This window comes from Bidens hawaiensis, unplaced genomic scaffold (assembly GCF_021521415.1).
Source record: "Bidens hawaiensis isolate Kalapana, Puna unplaced genomic scaffold, B.hawaiensis_p1.1 tig00031174_1, whole genome shotgun sequence".
NCBI lineage: Eukaryota > Viridiplantae > Streptophyta > Magnoliopsida > Asterales > Asteraceae > Bidens > Bidens hawaiensis.
The window spans coordinates 184,168-194,575 of record NW_027495244.1 but is presented as its reverse complement, the minus strand read 5'-3'; the positions used below and the strand labels follow the sequence as shown (position 1 = coordinate 194,575).

General features: G+C 32.5%; 1 pseudogene; it reads right to left on the bottom strand.

Moving 5' to 3' along the window:
- Positions 1 to 7,786: 7,786 nt before the first annotated feature.
- LOC143581770 (amino acid transporter AVT1I pseudogene) lies at positions 7,787 to 9,764 on the bottom strand (annotated as a pseudogene).
- Positions 9,765 to 10,408: the final 644 nt, after the last annotated feature.

Here is a 10,408-nt window from a genome sequence, read left to right as displayed (position 1 = left end):
GAGCTTTACAAAATTATTTCTCTTGGGCCTGAAGTAAACAAAATGGCCCATTACATAAACATCAATACAAAAGACTAATATAAATAAAAAGAGACCTAATAAAAGAAAACTTGTAATTCCCACTACACGTATTCACGCTGATCACTTGATGGTTTAAATGGTGCTTTACGCACCGCACAAACACAGAAGTCAAAATGAATATTTAAACTAGGGAACTTCGAACCTTTGAAATTTTACAAACAATCCTTGAACGTATTTTCTAGTAACCCAACTCAAACTACATGAAACCCTTATGATAAACCTAGTGAATATCCCTAACTGGTTGTTGATTATTACCACTAATGTTTAAATATTTAAAACGATGCATCTTATCCATTACTTATAAAAAAGAAAAGATGAATATAAATTTGCATATTTATGGCTTTAATTAGCCTTTTGACAGAATTACAAATTTTGTCCTTTAAAAAAAGCCAAATTACGGTTCGTGTCCTTTTTTAAGTTTCCTTGCAGGCGGTATCCTTTAAACATTTTTTTCCTACACGTTATGTCCTTTATACCCTCACGTGAGGCGCATGTGAGGGCATTTTTGTCTTTTCGCATGTACCTCCTCCTTCATTCAACCACCACCACCACGTGAGGTGCATGTGAAGAGCAACCAATTAAAGGGGAGGGTGGATGGCATTTTGACGTTGTGACTGCCGTTGGTCTTATCCTAAAACGATATATTTTAGACGACAACTGAGGCTTGTTCATTTGTAATATATAAAACGTTATTTGTCTGTAGTTTTGATTTTTTGAATATGATTTTCTTTTACTAAGAAATTGATTATTGATGAAAGAGGCTTCAATTCCTTATAAGGTTTCTATTTAATTCTTTATTTCATTATCTTACGATCTACGTGTCTTTTGATCTAATATAATTCATGTGTAGGTGGTGTTTAAAATTTGTAAAATTTTCAAATTAAATAGTTTTTGCTAGGTAAAAAAACAAATATGTTTTTCCAGATCAAATAATTTCTGTAAATTTCCAAATTAAATAATTTTGCGAGGAAAAAACAAACACCGAATCAAATAGTTTGTGTAGGAATGAATTGCGATTGCATAGGAAACATAGCTTCATTTTATTCTCTTTTAAGATTGAAGATTTTTACTATCTTTTGTTACTAGCATATAACAAATGTCTGCTCATCAAGTTAGGAAGGATTGCACGTGTAGGAACTAGGAAGCAATTGTTACTGTGGAGGAAGATATTGCGGCTGTTTACAAGAAGTTATCTAACAAAATTTACATATTTCATATTTTTCCTTCCTAAACTTTGAAATTACATATTTTCTCAAACCATGTTTAAAAAACATTATACATTTTACATTAAAAACTTGTATTTTGAATAAATATATAATTTCCTTTGTTTAAGAAAGAAAAATATATAAAAATCCCTAAAATTTATTAATTCTTTAAAAATCCTTACCCTTACATTAGGTGTAGATAAATAATTGATTAAAAATACTCTCTTTCTAAACAATCCGTACTTTCACTCTCTAAATTGTTCATTACTTTTTTTATTATATTCTGTGTTATCATCTTCATCCGGAGACTTTACAAAACCTTAAATATTAAACTTAAATAAAGCAACCTCTAATCTTTTGATTGTTTTTTTAATGGATATTTTGAGATTTTGTTCTTTTGTGCTTTCACACTTACAAATCACGATCATTCCCTTCTTTTGTTTGTTTTATGATGAAATATTAGAATACCCTTCCTTTTTTCCTAATTATTTAAATTTTCCTTAGTTATATATATATCTTTTATAACAGCTTTAGAACTTGTGTAATGTAAGGATGCTTTGTGATGTACGGAATGCTTTAAAGAAATACAGTTAAACTATAAAAATTAAATAATTATATAAAAAAAAAACCTTATATTTTATCAAATTAAATGGTTTATTCAAGATACTTTAATTTGATTATTGATTATGTTAGACAGAAATACTTTAATTTGAAATTGAGTTCCTACATTTAGAAAGTTATTCAAGATACATGAAATTAAAAAAAAAACGTTCAAACATTACCCATGGTCGCCTAATCATGGAAGGCCATTTTGGATTGATTAAACTCGATATATGATGATTTCTGAAAGGAAAAAATTAACGACATGTGGTTTTCACATTAAACAGAAAGAAAGTTTTATGATAGCTTATTGATTAGGTAAGTTTTTATGTTAAATGATAATACAAAAAAGCTTTCTTCCAAAGTTTTTAATTAAATTAAACTTCATTATATATGCATATTTTTTTAGACGAGAGGGCTCCCACTTATATTATGAAACGTGTTAGAGATCTGAACTATAAGTTAGTCAACGAATTAGGTTGTTTCGTATGAAAGCTTATAACAACCATAATATACATTAAATTGTTGCACATTATTTTATTCATTTTAAATCGTGTTCAAATTATTGCATAAAAGGCTAGACCCAATTACAAATTTTGTCCTTTAAAAAAAGCCAAATTACGGTTCGTGTCCTTTTTTAAGTTTCCTTGCAGGCGGTATCCTTTAAACATTTTTTTCCTACACGTTATGTCCTTTACGCTAACTGGGTTAGAAAAACTCAGTTAAATACCCTCACGTGAGGCGCATGTGAGGGCATTTTTGTCTTTTCACCTGTACCTCCTCCTTCATTCAACCACCACCACCACCGTCCGTGTTACCATCACCACCGCCACCGCGAACCATCAAATCCGGCGACCAAAAAAATCCCATCTCCACTAAAACATTAAATCCGACTAAAACAAAAGCCATCTCTGGTAAAACAGTAAATCTGGCTAAAACAAAAGCCCATCCCGGGTAAAACAGTAGATCTGGTCACCTGTGACCACCACCGTCATCGTTGACTATGACCACGCCACAACCACACCAACGACGATTCAACTTCTAGAGGTTTGACATGGGTCCGGAGCTAGCCCTGGTGTGCATTTGGATATGGTATAGAGTCGGAATTCGGGCCGGATCTAAAGGATCCGCTGCTGTGATAAATGAAGATGATGCACGATGAGGTTTTTGGTGGTCGGACACCCACCATTGCCTTAAACTAATACCATTTTGATAAGAAGAAAGAAAGTCAGGTGAAGGGAAAATCGATTTGCAGATCTATGATTTATATACGCGGATTTGTAGATCTGTGATTCATTGATGATGGGGTTAGGGGTTGACTATGGATGATTTTGGTATTGCGGTTCGTACAAAATATTACCCCTCACGGTACCTGGTGATGTTTTGAAAGTCCTCACAGCCGGAGGTGGTCCACGTTTTTCCGACAAGTGTGTGTGTGTGAGAGAGAGGGGGGAGAAAGACCGCTGGCGGCCAGTGGGGTTTGATGGTGGCGGCGGCGTACTAGATGGTGGTGTGGTAGCGCCTGGCGGCGTACTTAGCTGGTGGTGGGTTAGTGGTTGCTTGTTGGTGGCGGCTATGGAGGCTGAAGAAGCTACAGGAAGATGTGGAGATGGTGATGGAGAGGGTTTTTTGTTTTTAAAAATAAAGGTATATTGTATTTAATCTGCAGGTACAGGCGAAAAGACAAAAATGCCCTCACATGCGCCTCACGTGAGGGTATTTAACTGAGTTTTTCTAACCCAGTTAGCGTAAAGGACATAACGTGTAGGAAAAAAATGTTTAAAGGATACCGCCTGCAAGGAAACTTAAAAAAGGACACGAACCGTAATTTGGCTTTTTTTAAAGGACAAAATTTGTAATTGGGTCTAGCCTTTTATGCAATAATTTGAACACGATTTAAAATGAATAAAATAATGTGCAACAATTTAATGTATATTATGGTTGTTATAAGCTTTCATACGAAACAACCTAATTCGTTGACTTACTTATAGTTCAGATCTCTAACACGTTTCATAATATAAGTGGGAGCCCTCTCGTCTAAAAAAATATGCATATATAATGAAGTTTAATTTAATTAAAAACTTTGGAAGAAAGCTTTTTTGTATTATCATTTAACATAAAAACTTACCTAATCAATAAGCTATCATAAAACTTTCTTTCTGTTTAACGTGAAAACCACATGTCGTTAATTTTTTCCTTTCAGAAATCATCATATATCGAGTTTAATCAATCCAAAATGGCCTTCCATGATTAGGCGACCATGGGTAATGTTTGAACGTTTTTTTTTTAATTTCATGTATCTTGAATAACTTTCTAAATGTAGGAACTCAATTTCAAATTAAAGTATTTCTGTCTAACATAATCAATAATCAAATTAAAGTATCTTGAATAAACCATTTAATTTGATAAAATATAAGGTTTTTTTTTTATATAATTATTTAATTTTTATAGTTTAACTGTATTTCTTTAAAGCATTCCGTACATCACAAAGCATCCTTACATTACACAAGTTCTAAAGCTGTTATAAAAGATATATATATAACTAAGGAAAATTTAAATAATTAGGAAAAAAGGAAGGGTATTCTAATATTTCATCATAAAACAAACAAAAGAAGGGAATGATCGTGATTTGTAAGTGTGAAAGCACAAAAGAACAAAATCTCAAAATATCCATTAAAAAAACAATCAAAAGATTAGAGGTTGCTTTATTTAAGTTTAATATTTAAGGTTTTGTAAAGTCTCCGGATGAAGATGATAACACAGAATATAATAAAAAAAGTAATGAACAATTTAGAGAGTGAAAGTACGGATTGTTTAGAAAGAGAGTATTTTTAATCAATTATTTATCTACACCTAATGTAAGGGTAAGGATTTTTAAAGAATTAATAAATTTTAGGGATTTTTATATATTTCTCTTTCTTAAACAAAGGAAATTATATATTTATTCAAAATACAAGTTTTTAATGTAAAATGTATAATGTTTTTTAAACATGGTTTGAGAAAATATGTAATTTCAAAGTTTAGGAAGGAAAAATATGAAATATGTAAATTTTGTTAGATAACTTCTTGTAAACAGCCGCAATATCTTCCTCCACAGTAACAATTGCTTCCTAGTTCCTACACGTGCAATCCTTCCTAACTTGATGAGCAGACATTTGTTATATGCTAGTAACAAAAGATAGTAAAAATCTTCAATCTTAAAAGAGAATAAAATGAAGCTATGTTTCCTATGCAATCGCAATTCATTCCTACACAAACTATTTGATTCGGTGTTTGTTTTTTCCTCGCAAAATTATTTAATTTGGAAATTTACAGAAATTATTTGATCTGGAAAAACATATTTGTTTTTTTACCTAGCAAAAACTATTTAATTTGAAAATTTTACAAATTTTAAACACCACCTACACATGAATTATATTAGATCAAAAGACACGTAGATCGTAAGATAATGAAATAAAGAATTAAATAGAAACCTTATAAGGAATTGAAGCCTCTTTCATCAATAATCAATTTCTTAGTAAAAGAAAATCATATTCAAAAAATCAAAACTACAGACAAATGACGTTTTATATATTACAAATGAACAAGCCTCAGTTGTCGTCTAAAATATATCGTTTTAGGATAAGACCAACGGCAGTCACAACGTCAAAATGCCATCCACCCTCCCCTTTAATTGGTTGCTCTTCACCCATTGGCCCCACTTCCTCTTCCTTTAACGTCGTGTACACAATGTTAGGTGGCTATTTGAACCCCGAAAACATCTAAAAGCACCGTGGGGGACGGTGTTCCCCAACGCTTTAAGCCAAAACACTTCCCAAAACTCTCCATTATGCTTGGTCATAACTCTCTTAAATCTAGATTCTAGATTAATTAGCCCTCCTTTTTTACTTCAATTATCATTTATCAAGATGTTTGTTACCCATAAGTTCGAATTTTTTTTAATATAATCAATACTAGGTTATTGACCCGTGTACGACACGGGTGAAAATATAGAAGTTTACACACATATAATTTCAAACGACAAGATATTTTTTAATATGTTTTTGAGATAAGGCTGTCTACATCTTACCCTCCTCAGACCCTACCATAGCTTTGCTATTGGTGGGATATACTGAGTACGATGATGATGATGATGATGATGATGATGTTTTTGAGACGTCAATATGATATATAACTGCAATTGATATTCATACAGTAAGAAAGTACTGCAAAACATGAGCTCACGAAAAATGAAGTTACATAGGAGAATGTTTAGAAATTACCAAACCAAATAGAGAAGCACATAGGTGTTTCATCAACGTTGACTACATTGCGAATAGTCAAGTCCTCGTGGTGTTGTAATCTCTATTTTGTAAAAAAATGAAAAATTGGACCACTTCACAAGATACACAACCGAGTTGCATCATTTATGCATATCGAAGTGGTGAAATGGTTAGTTGTTTCAGCCAATTCACTAATCATACAACCAACTACAAATGAAGAAATTCAGTATAATAAATTAAAATTAAAACCATAGAATGAGAGAACGCACCTCATAAACATGAAATTAAAACTTAAACCATATAATGAATTAAAACAAATGTCCACTTATAGTTTGATAAATTGATTGGTTCCTTAAACTCACAACTTTAATTATATACTTTTCATCAGTCCCCAAATAAACATGCATTATTGTTAAGACCATGCAAAATCAAATAAACGCAAACACTCAAAAATAGAATAAAAAATTATTACTTATTTGATCGATAATAGGTTAATATGAAATGTGTTGGATATGGCATAATGTTATCCATTTTAATTTCGATACCTTTCATTGTTTGATAATACCTAGATTTGCAAAATTGGTCAGAATATGAATTTTGAAAGTGAATCAAATTGACCCGTGGCCGTCATGGGTGGAAATATAGAAATCATCCAATAAACATACTCTTGAATATAATTAGGGTTACACAACATGTTTCAATGTATTCAATGTAGGTGTAGAAACATGTAATTAAAACATTACTAATTACTAAAAATGCATTAAATTTAATGGTAAATAGTTATTTTATTATTGAATTATTTTATTGATAAGAAAATTCTATAATAGCTTGTTATTTATGAAAAATAAAAATGAACCAATAGGAAAAGGCTAAAATGTTTTTTTTTTAATAATATATATAGATATGATGTAGTTAAGGTTGCAAAAGGTGGTCACTATTTTTGAACGGGTGAAACCCTTGGTGTATCAGTGGTCTCTTATTCAAAGAAAAACATTAGTACACGGAGCTAACTCCCAACTAGAGAATCGGGAAGAAGATGTACAGTGGATTAGTTAACATCAATTCTAACCTTTTATAAATCCATTTTGTCAATTATATCCCGAGTTTTAAAAAGAGTTACCAACTTGATTTACACAAGTTTTATTTCGTTGAACAAAAAGTACTATCAAGCCATGGGGTATACTCTAATTCATTTTAACTCCACATAAGTACCACATTACTTATTTTTCTCTCTTTCACTCCATCTCACTCAAAGGAAATGGCTTATTCCATTTAACTCTATCTCACTCCTATTAATTTTTAATTTAATATATTGTTCTTTCCCGTGAAGAGCATTATCCATGGCCCATTTCAACAAATTTAACACAAGTTGGAAATTGTATAATTCATATCTAAAGTGTCATATCATCTTAATTTATATTGAGCATTTAGAGTATATACATGTAGGCCTTATGAGTATTTCATAAAGATGTTAAACCAATTTATTGCTAATCCTTCAATTATCGTCATTGAGAGTTACGTTACGAATCAAATACATTACACAGGTCCTACGCACATGAATTCTAACTATAAATATCCTCTCGATATATTAATTAGCTAGTGTATAGTTCTCTAGTTTCACATATAGTGATTCTTGGCTTATAGTTTTTGTGCCATATCTGCCAGTGATGTGTATGTGCCAACGATTGCAACGAAAATCCCAAAGAGCACAATGAAACCAATAATCACCAATTCAAGTCCAAATTTCCTATAAGTACCTGAAATCTTCAAGTAACACAAGCTTGGCAATATGATCGATGTTGTGGCGGTTAATAACGACCCAACAAGTGACATCAGATACCCAAAGAAGGGGAATTCTAGCGCTATAACTACCGTGGTTATTAGCAGTGTTGTTTTGATGAAGAGGCTACACTTTCTAGTATATTGAGACGGAAGTCGTTCTTCAATTGTGTTGACAATTGGTGTCACCAATAGTGCATATGTAACTAGTGGGTTCACTAGGGTGGTGAATATTGCAACTCTTGAGCTTCTTTTGTGGGTAGGAAGGTTTAAGGTAATTGTGACTCTACCTCTGAACCAAACATAAGGTAACCAACAACCGCCATCGAAGAGTAAGTAATTGTGCTCAAGACAAAACAAAATAGCAACACCTGCATTTTACAACACTATGGTTAATATGTGAACGAAACAGGATCAATTATATTTTATTCTTAATATGAAAACAGCGAGAAACCAATTTGTTGTTATTATTAGGTTTGTTTTTATTGGTGTTTGCTGTTATTTTTTGTTCGTATTTGCTAATTTTCGATTATAAGACATTATAATTATTTGCTGATCTATATTTTGTTGTTACTATGAGATTTTTTTCTTTGTTGTTATAAGTATTTGCTAGTATTTTGTTGTTATTATTTTGTTCTTGATTTTGATTCTTTTGTTATAATATTTAGGTTTTTTTCATTGTTATTATAAATCATTGTTTATGTAGATTGGTATTGTAGTTGATATTATTTCTTACGTTCTCTTTTATTTATAAATTAGTATTATTTCTTACGTTCTTATGTTAAGATTAAAATGTACATGAACTTTTGCCATGTGTGAGCAACAAAAGAAGATCTACGACTTTAAAACAATTATGTTTGCTAGTACCTTTAAGAAGTGATGTTTGTTTCTCATGGAAGTATACAACGTGGGGAAAACGGGATGCGCTCCATAGCAGAAAGTATACAAACTAAGAGCCGTAGGTATCCCTTTCCAATCTACGATTTTACCCACCTCCTGAAACCCTACACCGTGGGAACCTACCAACCCAAAAGATAGAGCCTAGTATAACCAAAGATGCTAGGACACCAGTTGCTGATATATAAGAAAGAATTTTCATATTATTGAACCAAATTGTTGGGAGGATGATGGCAGCAACAATAATTACAAAGCTCTTCTTGCTACTTACATGAATCCCAAAAATATCAAAACCGGTTTGTGGAAACAAGTTGCTTAAATTATCTCCTTCAATGATCAAGAAACCTGTAGCAACAAAATATAGCTCAACGTTCATAGTGAGTAATACTAAGATTCTGCCTGGTTTACCGAAGGCTCGATCTCCTATGTCGGGATAAGTTCTCATTGCTGGATCAACATCCATACATCTTTTTATAAGTAAACCGGTATAGAAAGTTGATGTGGCTATTATTAACAGAAGTAGTAAGCTCAGCCAGCCTCCGGCTGCCAACGCAAATGGGGTTGTTATAATCCCAACACCTGTGAAAAAAAATGTAACATTTTTGGTGTAAAAAATATTTTTGAAGAATCCTTAAGTCTTTTAAGGAAAACTATAATATTGTAAAATAGTTAGAAATGATTTTATTCCAAATACAAAGGAGAAATGAATCAATAAATTGACGGCTTCGCCAACAAATTAAATAAGTTTTGTCAAAATCAGTTCAAAGTATTATGATTTATAAGCTAGTGACCTCTTTAATCACTACCACAATCAAAATCAACACACAATAAATATTCAAGTTTAACCTGATAGAGCATTGAGCCCATTGAAACATGCGTTCAGGAAGGAGGAAGTGCCGGTAGAGGTCAAGTGCTGTGGTGCCTGCTTTTGTGGGGCCATTATATTTCAGATGGATTTAATCAAACACCGGATTGTTAAGCAAAGATGAAAAGTGTTTGACGTGTTGAAGCTTTGAAGGTTATGGGTTTATTATATAATCATGAAGTTTGCCATTAGGTATCCCTCGTTGCTTTCTTTATGACGTATTAATATGTGGCGAAGGATGCTTATGGCCCGGAGGGATCCCCGTATTTTTTTTTTTTTTTTTTTTTTTTTTTTGCAGTTGTGTAAATTTACCCGTTCTATCCGAAAATTTTGAGCCCCGGCCCCATCCACCCACCCACTCCTGGTTTTAGTCCAAACTTCGTCACTGGTGTTAATCTTTGAAGAGGAGAACACATTGGGTTTTGAAGAGACGAATTAGATTAACATTGATGATTATATTGTTTTTTATTCAAAATGAAAGAGGAAGTTATACATAAAAGATTATTGCGACCTAATTAGGGTGGTGGCAACCGTCCTGCCACCCCGCTCATCTTTCTTCGGTACCTAGATGGGTGGGGTGGTGTTCCTCCTCCTTCCCGACCCAAAATCCAGCCTCCATCCCAATCTTCTTTCCTGTTGCTCTATTTTCTTCTTTGTTCGGCATTACATCCGGTAACTACTTCCAGTGGCAACTTCATTTCTCTCGGTACCATAGGGGG